Here is a 16,763-nt window from a genome sequence, read left to right on the forward strand (position 1 = left end):
CTTGGGGCAAAAGGCATTTCTTTTTAGTCACTGGGCTGGTACTACTTGTGCTACCCTTTAACTTTGAACGTGCTTCTGGTGCTTTAGGCTTTCCGTAAAAAAACCATAGAGCTTGTGGGCCTAGCCGCACTACTACTGCCTGCTTTTGGTGCCTTTCCTTTACTTGATGATCCTTCAAGCAATGCTTCCCCAAATGATAAGCGAGAGCTTGGCCTACTTGGCCGACTAGACTGACGCAAAGGCTGCATCTTAGAACTGGTGGTGGTGCTGGTGGAGGTGCTGGTGATGGTAGATGGAGCTTGTCCCTCCTTAGTCCCAAAAGGAGGATCCATTTCAAAGTTTGTGTTGTGTGTGTAGTGTAGTGTAGTGTAGTGTTTAAAAAACTATAAAAAAAAAAAAAAAGGAAAAACGAATTAAGGACAAAAAAATTAGCGGAAGTTCTCTTCAGTGCTACTGCTTAAAAAGTAAAACTATGCACTACTGCACTGTGCTGTTGTGTGCAATCTGCCAAAGTGCTAAAGTTATTTAAATTATTAACTCAAGATTAACTATTTAATAACTAGCAGTATTTTATTTTTAATTTGAATTTACACGGGCCTAAGAGCTTAGCCTACTACAATGCTAGCCTAAAGATATATTTCCTTACTATAAGTCTACCTCTAGGCAGACGCTCTCAAACCCACTAAGCTAAAGTGAGGTTAAATCAGATTCAGTATATGATTTATTAATTAATATTAAGTTATATAATATTAATAGATTAGAAATAATTTACTTATATATTATGTATTATAGATAGAAGAATATAGATTATGAATTAGAATTTAGAATTACTTATATTATAGATTATGAATTAGAATTTATATTGTTATATATTATTTATAATATATTATAGATTAAGATTAAAGAAGATTATAATTATTTTAGTACTACAGCTAGTAGCTTGAAGCTTTGCTTAGTACAGCTCGTCACAGTCAATTTTTCTTGAAAAGAATTAGAAATAAAATAAAATGTCACAGCAAAACAGTTAGCTTCACTGCTTGCTGAACAAAAACACACAGCACTTATGCGGCTGCACTCACTAGCCCAACAAGTTCACTTCACTGATCGACTGAGGTGACCAAAACACTAAGGGTACTTTTAATAAAATTGAAATAAAATGTAAAATAAATGAGAAAATCTTTGCAAAACAGTTAACGTCACTGCTTGCTGATCAAAAAAAAACACAGCACTTATGCGGCTGCACTCACTAGCCCAACAAGTTCACTTCACTGACGGACTGAGGTGAGCAAAACAAATGAAATAAAATGAAAGATTATTAATTAAGAAAAATTGACTTGGTCTCTTGCTGTTGCTAAAACAAAGCACAAACTATAGAGCTGCAGCACCAGTACTAATAAGATTAGCTGAACTATACGCTAGTAGTAATTAATTAATATTATTACTTTTATTTATAGCTAATTTAATTAACTATTAAGATAAGAAAGAATTATAGAATTATTGATATTACTGATTTTAGATTAGACACTAGTAGATGTCTTGAATGTCTACAGTACACTCTACACTAGTATACTATTACTAACTATAACTGACAAATTATATATATAATGTTATAATGAATTCAATTATTAATTATATTAATTAATATTACTGATTTTAAATTAGACACTAGTAGATGAATGTCTACAGTACACTCTACACTAGTATACTATAGTATATATATATATATATATGACTGACAAATATATATATATATATAATATTATAATGAACTATTAAATTATAGATTCTATTAAATTATTATTTATAAATTCTATTTAATTTATTTAAGCAGGACAGGCAATAGGCACTAGTGCCAGCCCAGGGCAAGGGCACCCCAGTGCCACTGAGACACTGGGTGCACTGTCAACTCAACAGCACTTACACTACAGTTGATGACAAATTAAATAAAAAAAAATTTAATTAATCAAATTATTATTATTAATTATATTAAGTAGCACTGAAGTGAGGATGAAGTACACTGTGAGAAATGGCAGGCTAAGGCTTACCAGTCTCACACAGAACAGAACAATCTCTCTCTGTAACGCTCGGATGCAGCACAGGAGTGTTGCCAAAGCAGTCACAGCGAAAAATGAATGGCTCTCTCAGGCAAGCTCTGGTCTTATAAAGGCGCCTTCAGAATTCAAAAAACAGCAGCACAGGCATTGGACGAGACCCTTAGCGTGACGTCTCGTCCAATGCCTGTGCTGCCGCAGTCACTCGGGAGGCTAGCAGTCCTGCTTCTTTGGGCGCGCGCACCCGCTCACGCTCCAGGCGCGTGGCCGCGCGCACACGCCGGGAACACGACGGAAGTGCGCCATCTAGTGGTGGGACAAGCAAACGCGCCTGATATCAATTTAGGGCGCGACACGCTCTACGGCGCGGCTGATGACGTGAGTGTTTCCTTTTTCTATATAAACCTCATTTGTTTGCCTTGTCTTTGCCCGTTCTAATCTTGGATTCTTCGTGGTTGTGAGTCTTCGTCTTCTCCTACGTTTTGCCGGCACTGTATTCTCTTCGGCGTGTCTTCGGAACGAACAAAAAAACGGCCTCTTCGTGCTCGTTTTCATGTTCGCCCAAAGACGAATGCACAAGTCTACTTTTTATTTTGTTCCTAGCACCCTGTCAGTTGAGAAAAAGTGTCATTAATTGAAGCTGGTCTTTGAAAAAGACTTGAAACAATACAAGGGAGGATTAAAGCAACAAAAACCTACTCAATGCTAAGTGAGCCTTTTGTTTTCTTTTTCAATACTCTTTGGGTTAGTGTGTTTTCTTAGCCACCTACATATTAGAAAAGATAAGCTCTTTATAGTTGTGAATGCAATCAATCAGAAAAGACTCAAAAACATTTCTTGTCCACTAGTCCACCAATTGTTTAACTTGTGGAGAGAATGTAGTGCAAAATAGGTTCTCTCCTAAAGTTTCTAAATACACAGTTTAATAGAAATTAAAATACTGACTTGTGGAGAATGTGGGTATCGATCACGCTACCTCTTACATACTAAGCGAGCGCTCTACCACTTCAGCTAATCCCCCTACACGACGATTGTCTCATCCAACAAACACAATTTGTAACAGATAAGATTGCAAAAATATGCCCAGTACAATAAATCTGACCTTGCGAAAATAAGAGAACTCCTCTCAATTACAGCCTCTGAAAAGTACCTGGAGATCGCGGTATCGATCCTGCTACCCCTTACATGCTAAGTGAGCGCTCTACAATTTGAGCTAAACCCACCCCACTAAGAGTGTCTCATCCAACAAACACAATTTGTAACAGATAAGATTGCAAAAGTATGCGAAGTTTTCCAATAAATGCTCTTTTTATTTTGTTCCTAGCACCCTGCCAGTTTAGAAAAAGTGTCACTAACAAAAGCTGATCTTTGAAAAAGACTTGAAACAAGAAATCGATCCCGCTACCTCTCACATTTAAAGCAAGCGCTCTACCACTTGAGCTAATCCCCCTACACGATGAGTGTCTCGTCCAACAAACACAATTTGTAACAGATAAGATTGCAAAAATATGTGCAGTACAATAAATCTGACCTCCTTCCAATTAGAGCCTCTAAAAATAATCTGGAGAGTGCAGGTATCGATCCCGCTACCACTCACATGCTAAGCAAGCGCTCTACCACTTGAGCTCATCCCAATAGACGACGAATGGCTCATCCAACAAACACAATTTGTAACAGATAAGATTGCAAAAATATACGCAGTACAATAAATCTGACCTCCTTCCAATTACAGCCTCTAAAAATAATCTGGAGAATGCAGGTATCGACCCCACTACCTCTCAAATGCTAAGGAAGCGCTCTACCACTTGAGCTAGTCCCAATACACGATGAATGTCTCATCCAACAAACACAATTTGTAACAGATAAGATTGCAAAAATATGCGCAGTACAATAAATCTGACCTCCTCCCAATTACAGCCTCTAAAAAGTACCTGGAGAATGCGGGTATCGATCCCGTTACCTCTCACGTGCTAAGCGAGCACTCTACCACTCGAGCTAATCCCCCTACATGACGAAGTCTCATCCAACAAACACAATTTGTAACAGATAAGATTGCAAAAATATGTGTAGTACAATAAATCTGACCTTGCAAAAATAAGAGAACTCCTCCCAATTACAGCCTCTAAGAAGTACCTGGAGAATGCGGGTATCGACCCCGCTGCCTCTCACATGCAAAGTGAGCGCTCCACCACTTGAGCTAATCCCCCATACATTGTTAAGCATTAGAAGTCAACTTTTTTTCTCTTTTTAAAGTCCTAAAGAATAGAAACTTGTAAGACCATCTTCATTTCCAATAAAGGCTCTTTTTATTTTGTTCCTAGCACCCTGTCAGTTGAGAAAAAGTGTCACTAATGGAAGCTGGTCTTTGAAAAAGACTTGAAACAACGCAAGGAAGGATTAAAGCAACAAAAACCTACTCAACGCTAAGTGAGCATTTTGTTTTCTTTTTCAATACTCTTTGGGTTAGTGTGTTTTCTTAGCCACCTACAAAAGAAAAGCTCTTTATAGTGGCGAATGCAATCAATGAGAAAAGACTCAAAAACATTTCTTGTCGACTAGTCCACCAATCGTTTCACTTGTGGAGAGAATGTAGTGCAAAATAGGTTCTCTTCTTAAGTTTCTAAATACACAGTTTAATAGAAATGAAAAAACTGACTTGTGGAGAAGGCGGGTATTGATTCAGCTACCACTCACATGCTAAGCGAGCGCTCTACCACTTGAGCCAATCCCCCTACTTGACGAGCGCCTTATTCAACAAACACAATTTGTAACAAATAAGATTGCAAAAATATGCGCAAAACAATAAATCTGACTTTGCAAAAATAAGAGAACTCCTCCCAATTACAGCCTATAAAAAGAACCTTAATCAATTTCTCAATCAATGAGAAAAGACTCAAAAACATTTCTTGTCCACCAAATGTTTAACTTGTGGAGAGAGTGTAGTGCAAAATATCTTCTCTTCTTAAATTTCTTCATACAGTTTAATGGAATTGAACATACTAACATGTGGAGATAGCGGGAACCAATCTCGCTACCTCTCACATGCTAAGCGAGCGCTCTATCACTTGAGCTAATTCCCCACAGTAAGTCAAGAGTTAGAAGTAAGTATCCACCTCCTCTGGGGCACGCTGCTGAACACGGTCAAAGAGCTCTCCAGGCTGCATTCTTGGTAAACCAAATAATCCAGATCAGCCCACGGGTCTGGCAGGTACATCTGCGAGAATCCCTTCCCTGAACTCCCGGATCTCTTTGCACCGATACTTCCATGGGCTCCCAAATTCTCGGTCCTCTTGTAGGCTTTCCATTATCCATCCCGGTCCGCCAAAGGCATCGCCCTCTGGCAGGTAGTCATCTTTCAGCTCTGGACACCGCTGTGTGGCCTGCCAATACAGGGCCCGGTATGCACAATCCAGACTTATTTCAAGTGGCAGCAACTTCTCCAAGTTAGCCACTAAATCCTCTTGGGGCTGCTGTCCCAGGTACGGCAATCACCAATCTAGTTGTAGCACGTATCATTCCTTGGAGGATGGGAGGACTATTTCCCGGACACCCTGGTCCACTCTGAGAGCCTCCATCCAGACATTCAGGTAGCCCATGACTCTGCTGTGCACCAACACGTCCTGTAGTGCTGGAACCATCTTTAGCTTGCTGCTGGTGCTCCACTGGGACGTTTGCAAGGAGGATCCCGCCGCTGCCGCCAATGTAATGGGTTCAGCAAGAGAGCTGTAGTAACTCCCAGAGATTACCCAGTATCCTCCAGTTGTCCCCGGAATAACTTCCAGCAGCAGCCAGCATGCACACCTTGGAACCCTCCTATGTGTACCCAATAAGTAGACATAACTACCTTGAATTGAGTACAGAAGGAATGAACAGTTTATTGTTGTAAAACATAGACTCATATATCCACAGAACTTCATTAACATAATTTACCTTTGATAAACAGGTACGTGTAGACAACCCAACCTTTAACTACTTTACCTACTGAATCTCCCCCTGGCAGCAATCCTGTTAATGGGATTAGTTTACGCAATTGAGTTCCCGCCTGTGCAATCTTTGTTTGGCAGCCAGGCTGAAGCCATCACTGACTACCTTTGGGCCTTGTATTACAGGTCATTCTGTCACACCCCCCCTCACCCCTAGCAATCTCTCCATTCACGCAAGTCCTATTACCACCTTCTCTCCCTCTCTCTTTTTCTTCCTTTCGCAGCTGGGGATATCTCCCTAAATACTGGGCCTCCCTTGTTGGTCTCTTTCCCACCCCATGCCACTGTTCCAGAAACCTCAAAACCTCCGAAACTCATTCCATGCAAGAACCTGGTCTGGTCAGTCATAGTTAACCCTTAGCTCAATGTATAGACTTCACTTATGTACCAATATTAAAAAAAGCTGTATTGGCCTTTTGGGAAGCAGGAAGAATATCTAATTGACATGTGAATACAGACTAGAAATCTACAGATTGTTGGAGGAGGCTGATAGTATCTATCTACTTTTACATGTGATCAAGGCTCTCTCCACCAAATGTATCGGTTTGTCTTAGTCTGTCAATTCTTGTCTTGTCATATCCCTTGAATTTATGTATTGTATTAAGCGCTGCGTAAACTGTTGGCGCTATATAAATAAAGGATAATAATAATAATAATGTATAACAAACAATTCCTATAGTGAATTGGTAAAAATAGTGCAATCACCATTGTGGCCAATAGGACATTGCAGTTAATGGCTCATTTCTACTTTTCACCATAAAGCTTGATTTACTGTAGTTCTCGTATTGTGGTGAACAGGGGTGGATCATGGTCAGTTGGGGCCCTGGGGCAACACTGTCACAAGAGGCCCCCGCCACAATTCTATAATATACACACATATACATAATATATAGGAACCATAGGACTTAACCCATCTAACCTGAGCATGGCAGACTGTGCAGCTACTGGTTTTACCACCGGTCTTCCCCATGTCCCAGATTTATTTTGACCTTTGGCTTGGACTGTGACTATTCTTTTGATCATCCTTTGGTACCGTGCATTGTTATGTGTATGATCTTGGCTCATCTGACCACGTCTCCGGTCTGCCAGACTCTGTTGCCAGCCTCTGCCTGCTATCGGCCTGCTGCTGTCTGCAAGTCCCTTGGCCCGCTGCCGTCTGCCAGCTATTTTCTTGCAATGGCTTGTTGCTGTCTGCTGGTTCCTTGGCCCACTGCTGTCTGCCAGTCCTGTTCCTTGAGATGGTGCCTAGAAAGAAACCTAAAGCTGTTGCATACTGCCTTTTGTAATCAGGCACTTTTATACTGGCCTGCCGCACGCAGTGTTTTGAGCCCGAACCCATCCCTGCATGGAGACTCCCACCTAATCCAGTACATGCTCTAGACACACTGTGGAGTCTCCAGGGACAAAATCTGTCCCACGGCTGCTTCTGCAACAAGTTGTTCTGCTGATCAACTATCTTCAAACACAACAAGGGGACTTCATTTTACTGGTCAAGAAGTGAAGGATCAGATATCGTGATCAAAGAATCTCTTCTGGGATTATCAGGGTGGTGTCAGCCCTGACCTACAGTATGAAAGTCCAGCAGGCAAAAATTCAGCTGTTTGGTCTGCCAAGAAGTCAGGGCTGCAGCTACATCCACTACCTGTGTTGGCACCCCTCTGTGTTGTACAGCCACACATCAGCTGGTCCAGAGGCCAGGAATGGGCCAGACTGACAAATCTGAACCTCTGATTCTATTGTTGGGGGCAGAAGCATTACATTAATTTCTGCCCCTATCTCCACGGGTTCCCCATGGCCCCAGGAAATAGACACAGCATAGAGAGAATGTCGAGCAGAGGATCCCCCGCCTCTCATTATACAGCATCCCAGAAATCCTCAAAACAAACAAGAGCTCCCAGTGTACAAATAAAAGTCCTTTCAGTTGTTACTGTCTTAAGCACCTCACAGCGACCAGGAGCGCTGATGTCTGCATGCCATGAGCCATTACTACTGGTACAACAAGGTGTGGAAGTGGTTAAACCATCCAAAGAGGACAAAAGGATCCTTTGTCAACACTCCATTTTGGAAGATGAAGACTCCTGGGCAGACTTATCCTCTCGGGTCCCCAGACCCTCTGAAAAAAGGAGGCTCCTCCCGAACCAAGACAGCATCTGTCTATTCTACTGTGATCTATGGCACAGCACCAGCTTCTGTGACCTCACCTCTATTTCTACCCCCTAACTTATCTCTGGACTTTATTGTGGCATCTAATGCGACAATAATACGGAGACAGTAAAATTAAGTTTTTGAACAGGCCCTCCATGCCCATATGCAAGGCCACGAAAACAGCATATCTTAACTGTGGTAGGACATCTGGGGCTACTGCTGCTGAGATTCCTGTCTTCCCTATGCCCATTTTGTGTGTCATGATTCTGTCACACCTATGGCCTGTCAGGCAATTAAGGACTTACATAACCAGGGTTGCTCCGAGGCTCCCTTGCTGGAGCATTGAACTTGAGCTGTTTGTTTCCTGATTTTTGACCTGTGGGTTTGGACTTTGAACTTGTTACTGTTTGCTCTGGGTACCTCGCCTGATTTATTATCTGGATTTTGACCTTTGGCATGGACTGTGGCGATTGTTATTATCATCCTTTGGTACCGTGCATTGTTCTGTGTATGACCTTGGCTTGTCTGACGCCGTTCGCTGTCTGACAGCCTCCGCTGTCGTATGCCAGGCTCTGCTGCCGGCCTCCTTTGCCATTTGCCAGACTCTGATGTCGGCCTCCGTCTGCTATTGGTCAACCTCCATCTGCCATTGGCCTGCTGCTGCCTGCCAGCTCCCCAGCCCACTAACGTTAGCCAGTTCTGTTCCTTGCCTAGAAAGTCTGCACTCTGGCGACAAGCTTAACGTTGGCTGCCCTAAAAAACCCAACAATCCAGAGAAAAATATATTTTCAATTCAGTCTAAACAAAGATGTGACGCCAAACACCACACCGTTTCAGATCTTAAAAATAATAAAAAAAGATAATATAAGAGATAAGGAAGACATGCTCCTTGCTAGACAACCTGTGTGTGTTTACAACAGAAAATCAGTCAAATATTTACTTATTTACTTTAAGTAAAAATAAAATTGAAAAGGCTACGTGAAACAGAGCTAGAACTAGTTCCAACCTCATGATCCGCATCCACTTCGTATTTAAAAAAAAAAAACAACTTTAATTTCACTTTACTTCAGGACATCTCATCTTCAAATTACATGATTTCATTTATTATTCTTCATCCTGAAAGAATGAAAAAGATAATTATGTACTTAATTATTATAATACACTGCAGAATAAGACATATTATCCCCAGTATGCTGAATGTCCAGACCGTTCCAAAAAATCATCCGTAAATCGTGTAAAAGTTTACTTTGTTTTAATTGTCATGTGGCAGATGCGGGATTTAAGTAGGTTCAGGATTGATTATATATTATAGACAGATCATCCAAGATTATTTCCCCATAATACTACATATTACTTTCATTGGTAGCCTTAGCGAAGCAGCAGATGGGAAGCTTGAGAATATATGTAGAAAATTTAAATTGGTGGTGCACACCGCTTTATAACATGTTAGTGCATGTATAGGTATCTCCAGTAGCTGACAGATAACACCGGATATTTTTTTTTCAATAATGTTACCAGTGTCTGAAGGTTTAGCAAAGATTAGATGGTTCATTCACAGTGGACAGAAGGCCCCTCTTTGTACATCCGGTTGTGAATTACATAGAATCTGATGGCACATCAGACCCACTTGGCCCATCCAATCTCACACCTGAATCAGCCCTTGGTCTTGTCATCAGCAGTGCATAGGTCAGGCTACACGGTGTGTATGGTTTCTTGTCTAACCAGCGTGGTGTTATGAGCTAATCCCCTTCGGTGGGCAGCGCACTAATCATTGGTCACCCTATATGCCCTTTTGTGTTAGGGTCGTGCAGTACTGTAATAAAAAAAAACTTGCATAGCTGCTTACATATAGTCATTCTCCTGCATGATTTCTCATGTGGCTGATGAGATTGGAACTTTGGCCAAAGTATTTGCCACACACATGGCAAGTGTGGGGTGTATCTCCTACGTGGGTCATCTCTTGCATTGTGAGGTGGGCTTGCTGCCTGAAATGTTTATCACACTCATGGTCCTTTCTGTGGCTGACTTTGTGCATATTGTAAGTGGAGCAGTCCATGAAGGTTTCTCCGCAGCTATTGCAGACACATCTGCTGTCCTCCATGTGGTTCTTCTGGTGTTTCCGGTAACCAGACCGAGTGAAGAAGGTTTTATCACATTTATTGCATTTATACACAGTCTCAGTCATCAACGTAATGTTTCCGGCTGCATCTACGGTACATCTTTCCCTCGCAATGGATTTCTCTGGAGAAGTTCTTGCCGAATCCCGTTGCTTCTCATGAGGTTGGTCCAGCTTCATGTCATGTCCGTGGTCTACATGGGCCAAGTATTGTCTGGTTGGCAGCCCCCTAGAACTGATGTGAGGAATGTCTTCAAACAAAGTCTTCACCACAGCTTCTTCACCTGCTCAAGAGAAAGAATGACTTTGTTTAAAGCAAGAATATCAGCGCGGGGGGGGGGGGGGTATACAGTATATCAAACCTTCAGCCAAAAAAAACAACGTTTTCTTAACCTGTTAATTACCAGGTTCGGTCTATTTATCACCTACCTAAGTTACAGGCACTTGTATAATTCCCCTGTGTTGTAAACATATGCCACATTGCTTCTTCTTTGATGTTTGTTTGATGCTTCACATTTCTGGGGTTTGTCCTAGAAAAGAAAGAATAAACAATGAAGAATCTAATATACCCACCACCGGTAATCCTCATCACCACCAGACAGAGGATGAAAACTGGTCCTGGCACTTTAAGGCCAGCGGCCGCCACAGTAGGAAGAATTGGATCCAGATGGCCGGCCTGGACCTGATATCAAGTCTTAGAAGGTATGAGTAGGTAAGACTAAAGTGGTGCGTGGTTAGAAGCGGGGCTTTACCAAGACATTTGAGAGAAATAAGTATAATATTTAGAAGCAGCATCATATATTTCTTATATATACAGAATTTGCAATACAAAAAAAAAAGAAAGCGTCATTCAAAAAGATGTTACCAGGAGATGCGAGAGTCCGAGGGGTTTTCTTCTTTGTGTCTAGGAGATGATGCAGCCATCCTCAGCGGGCCGATTCTGCTTAATAGACATAGACTAAACACTGCCAACACCTGCCAACAGCCTCTAAGAATGAAAAAGAAAAAAACTGGGTCAGTGAAGCCTGGAAAAGAGTCCCCTGGATCACAGCCCCCAGTGGGGCAGAGGGGTCAGCATGGACTGGTATATCCATTCCTGGGAACTCTCAGGGTTCAACCCAGAGTCTTTGGGTGAAGATCGGTTTCTTCTTTCTCCAAGCCTGCCCCTGCCCACTGACAGCTGGACATAGCCCTGCCACTTTGTGTGGTTGTTCCACTCCTAGTTCTACTTCTCCAGTGAGTGAGTGCTCTTGGTAGCCTCTCCTGGGTTATACCTGAATGCGGGCGTACTAAAGCAGAGTAGGACCAGAGTCAACCAGTATTGGTTACCAGTTAGATCAAGGGTGTAGCAAAAGGCTAATTTTATCCGTGGGGCCCTCTAAGTATACAAGACAACTCTTCAATGCCACCAATGCTGTCCGTAATTAGTTACTACCAGGCATGGGGTAGAGTGAGAGTGAGAGATAGAGAAATAGGGGCATCATGGATTTAAGCACCAGCAAGGACTAAGACAGACACTAAATGTTGCAAACACAACATAAAATCATGTCAGAGTAGTGAATACATTGAACAGTGTTCAAGCAGAAGGGGGTGGGTAACATGGTCAGGAAGATAACGGCAGCATTATAAACACATAAACTCTCTTACCAGCTTCACGTTTTACCCCCAGGGGCTGATATCTATGACATATGTGGGTGTATTTTTTGCAAAATATCCTTTCAGCCATCTTCTTTCTGCTAACACTCAATTAGTATTCATAAGGTCCAGTTGCTAATATAGTAACACTCATGGTGCACCATACGCATTCCATGGTGCTCAAAGGGTTAAAGGGCATTATTAAGAGCAAGACCATAATAATAATAACAATATTTAATGTATTCAGTCCTTTCAGCCAGGTGCAGGAAGGGTTAATGCGCTCTCTAACTGACCCCATCTTACTAACAGGTCCCTCACACCTGCTGGTCAGCTCCAGAGATGTAGCGTCTCTCCCACCCCCCCCTCACTTACAGTGGTAGAGTCTGCCGGTTCCTTCCGCTGAGGTGCGGGTGAGGGTGAGGGTAACTGTAAGGAAGCAAATGGGGGGGGGGGGAACATTCAGACTCAATCCCCTCAGGAATCCCCTACATGTGCCGGGGAAGGACAAACAACCTGCAACCCAGGAAGCGCTAGGCTGGGGGGGAAAGCACCGGTAGAGCATCATGGGAAATGTAGTTTTTTTGGTAACCGCGGGAGCCGCCAAAGCAATGAACACCTGAGGGGATCACGTGAACTCATCTGACTGAATCTTGGGTCTGCTGTGACGTTAATGGGAGGGGCGTGCAGTCTCTATGGAAACGAATGCACCTTATTATTAATTATGCCTTATTTACATGGCACCAATTCCCACAGCGCCTCTTACAGTCCCAACATTCAAAATGTCTGATAGAACCGACAGACTTAGGCCAGGCGATACATTTGGTACGGTGGGCCCAGCTCGCAGGCTGACAAATTATATTAAATCTAAATTGCATTTTTTTGTTCTTCTCTTAGTAAATTTTAAGCAATTATGTGTTTGGCGCTAGCTTCAGCGGGACCGCCCACTGCCGCCAGCGGACCTCCCAGTGGGTGACCACGTGGGCCATGTTTTCCATGACACATATAATTTTTACATATTGCTGACCAGCCCAGATAAAATGCTGCCCCGCGGTATGTGGGATGTATAGACTTATGGAAGGGAACCAATTACTCGGTTATACATCATCCATACTGCGGGGCAGCGTTTTATCTGGGCCAGTCAGCAATATGTAAAAATTATACGTGTCATGGAAAACATGGCCCATGTGGTCATCCAGTGGGAGGTCCGCCGGTCCCGCTGAAGCTAGCGCCAAACACATAATAATCACCAATCACTGCCTGCTGCCTCTCTCCGGCAATACATGTGCCGACAGCATCCATACGTATTGCCGGATCCTCCGCAGGAAGTGATTGGCAGCAAGGTAGGTAATGCAGATATTTTTTACTCAAACGTTTAAGACGATGACGCTGCAAACATTACTTTACATTAGATTTTTTGGATTTTTTTGTTAAGGGTTAAAAATAAAAGCCCCTTTGATAATACGTTTTAGGTAAGTAATTTCAGAATTTGGCTTCTGGGAAGTGATCTATAGTTCTGTATATTTTTATTTATATAATGCTGTACATAAATTATAACAACGGCAACATACAATAAGCATAGAGATGGGGGCAAATATCACTATCCACCCGGTATATGCAGACTAGGATGGCGTTGTCAGGGAATTTAATGGGGGGTGCCCCCTCTTGTCCCATTCCTGCAATTATTTTAGAATTTTCATTGTTTTGCTTTAGTTAGATTTGGGTGGCATCCCTATAAACCAATAATGATATTTACAATGTTGTCTTGGATATATCATGACCTACAGGAACTTGCAGATATTAAAGTTGAGGCCATTAGGAGAACAAGTCTAATGTCATGATTCATAGAGCCTTTTTAGCGAGATAAGCTTTGAATGAATTTCCCAATAGTAACCCATTCCACAAATAGTGACCCATTCCTGTCCTAATTTTCCTAAAATTGTATTATTCATTTTTGCATTTTGTGACTATATTGTTCCACTATTTTTCAATTATTGTTAGCCAACCGAGATTATTGATCACCATAAAATGACATAACTTTCTAATAACTGCTTCAAATTAGAGAGGAAAAAGGACAATTTCTGCTATATACACAAATCCTTGGATTGTGACTTCATTACTATGCAGCTACCATACAGTTAAATAAAAGAAAATGTTGCAATAAAGATTTTAATCAACACAAACAAATCATTTTCCCAAAATGTTATAGTTATATTTAGGAGCGTAACTTATGTCTGTATGAAGGCATGCTAACAAATGTATGGGTAAACACTTCTTTCCCCACAAGAAAAATGGCTGGCGGCGCACCAATCATTGCCTTCACTCACAAGATGGTATCACCAACTGAAAAATGAATGAGTTCACAGAGGGTCAGCCATGCAAGGTCAATGGAGCCCAGCTCACTAATCAGTGTGATTAGTGTAAAAAAAATGTTTAAAAGAAGATTAAAAAAATATGGTAATATTCCAAACTGTCACCCAAAAATGTGCATTTAGTGCATTTAGACCAGATGTCTAAATGGCAAAAAAATACAAACCCATGCATGTGGGGTATCACTGCGCTCAGGAGATGTTGCTGAGCACATATTGGGGGGTTGTTTGTCAGGGACATATACCAGGACCTGTAAATTCATACCTGGAGTACAACGTGTGTGGGGGGGAAAAAAAATTCCTACAATGGGTGATGGTAAAATTAGTGCATGGAAAGGGTTAAAATATCAGCATTTCAAACCTTGGGATGTTTAGTTAAAAAATATATGGATTGATGGGGTAAATTGTATTGGCCGGCTTCAAAGATACCCGAAAAAGGATATGTGGGCAGACATTTTGACAAAAATCCAATTTGAAAAATTCACACCTCACAAATAACCCAACAAACCTATGCATGTGGGGTATCACTGCGCTCAGGAGATGCTGAACACATATTGAGGTGTTGTTTGACACGGACATATACCAGGATACATTCAGGTATGAATGTACCTTCCCCGACTGTCAGAGATCAGAACTCTGATCTCTGACAGCCGGGGAAGGTCTGCGCGATGGACGCAGACAACCCCCGCTGCTAGCCACGCCTCCTTCCTGCTGCAGCAGAAGTTGTCTACGCGAATCGCGTAGACATCTACACGCTGCCCCAGCTACACACCGGGGACTCAGAAGTACCGGTAAGTGGGGCAGGCGGGGCAGGAGGATCCAGGTCCCCTGCAGCATCGGGGGATCTGGATCTTAGTCGTTTCATAGTCAGACCTATTTGAGATCTGAAAAAAACCTCGTCTTATAATCGAACAAATACGGTATATATATTCTTGAAGACTAGACACCCCAGGGTGTGTCAAATGCTGGTATTTTAGCTCTTTCCATGCACACATTTTACCACCAACCTTTGTCAAAGTTTGCAGTAGTATTTTTTGTGTGTGTTTTTCCCACACAAGTTGTACTTTAGGTATGAATTTACAGGTCCTGGGATATGTCACTATCACACAACATCTTGTGAGTACAGTGATACCCCACATCGGTTTGTAGGGTTGCTTGGGGGCTAAAAAGCCACGTTTCAATTTACCCCATCAAATCATTCATTTTTTTAAAGTAGACACCCCATGGACATTTAACATGCCAGTATTTTAACTCTCTCCATGAGAGAAAATAAAGCGCTAAATTTAGGACTTGCTCATAAAAAAAAATATATATATATATAATATTACATTTTTTTAGCCTCTTTTTAAAACATTTTTTGGACCTGGAAGGTCTCCTGATGGTGACATTAGTGGTAAATTATTTTCACATGTTACCATTTTTTTACATTTTTTGTTAAACTATTTATTTATTTATTTATTTTTTTACATTTATTTTCCTAATTACATTGTAATTAGAAATCTGGGCTCCATTGAGTTGCATGGTTGAATGCAGTACCTGTATTCAACCTGCGTGTACAGAACGCACCGCAGCCCTGGGGTGGGTGTTCGGTGTCGCTATTGAGGCATTTTAGCGTCACCATTGAAGTTTACGAGACGATCATTGATCGCCTCCTAAACTCTTTTAAAATGGGCGTCCGCTGCCACATAGTGTATGGCAGATGTTGAAACCCCGGGGAGGGGCCAGACATGGCCCCTGATGCCTATCTCGGTGTTGACTCGTCATCATCATTTGGGTGCAGAAAGCGAACGCAGAACGATTTCTGCACCTGTTTGCAGTCATCACGGTCCTGGCACGTCAATTGTCGTTAACCGTTTGTTTTCACGTGACATGCCCGGACTGTCAATTGTCATCAAGGGGTTAAATTAACAAAGAACAAACAAACAAATTCAGATTGTGAGGTATTTTAATGTCCAAACACAAGCGGTGGCAACATTTCAACTCCTTCTTTAGCAGTTTATTTATAAGTTTAAAATTAAGACCCAATCCTAGTTTTTAATTAAGACCTATTTTTCTAACATTTCTAATTTTCTAAACATATTAACGCATGTACTTCGTTAAATTCCCTTATGTATTTAAATAGTAATAAATCAAGTGTCCTCTCCCACTTGTAACCCCCAACCTGTACATATTAAGGTCCTCTATTATCCATTTTAGTCATACTCCTGTCAACTTTTTCCAAAAGTTCATTGCCTTTCTGGAGATGGAGTCTCTACCCGCTACTGTAGATGGGGTCTGACCAGAGATCTGTAAAGTGGCAGAACCAGCTCCCCCTGTTGATAATGCTGCTAAAGCAAGCACTCTGCTTGCTTTTTCTGGCACTTTATTGCATTGCCTGGTTTGCTTGAAGTCCCCTGAAATAATTACTTCAAGGTCCTTCTCCTTTGATGTCACTAACAGCACAGTGTCCCCAAAGCTATATTCTGCC

The sequence above is a fragment of the Sceloporus occidentalis genome, unplaced genomic scaffold, assembly GCF_023333645.1.
Source record: "Sceloporus occidentalis isolate IW3139 unplaced genomic scaffold, rSceOcc1.0.p SCAF_111, whole genome shotgun sequence".
Classification (NCBI taxonomy): domain Eukaryota; kingdom Metazoa; phylum Chordata; class Lepidosauria; order Squamata; family Phrynosomatidae; genus Sceloporus; species Sceloporus occidentalis.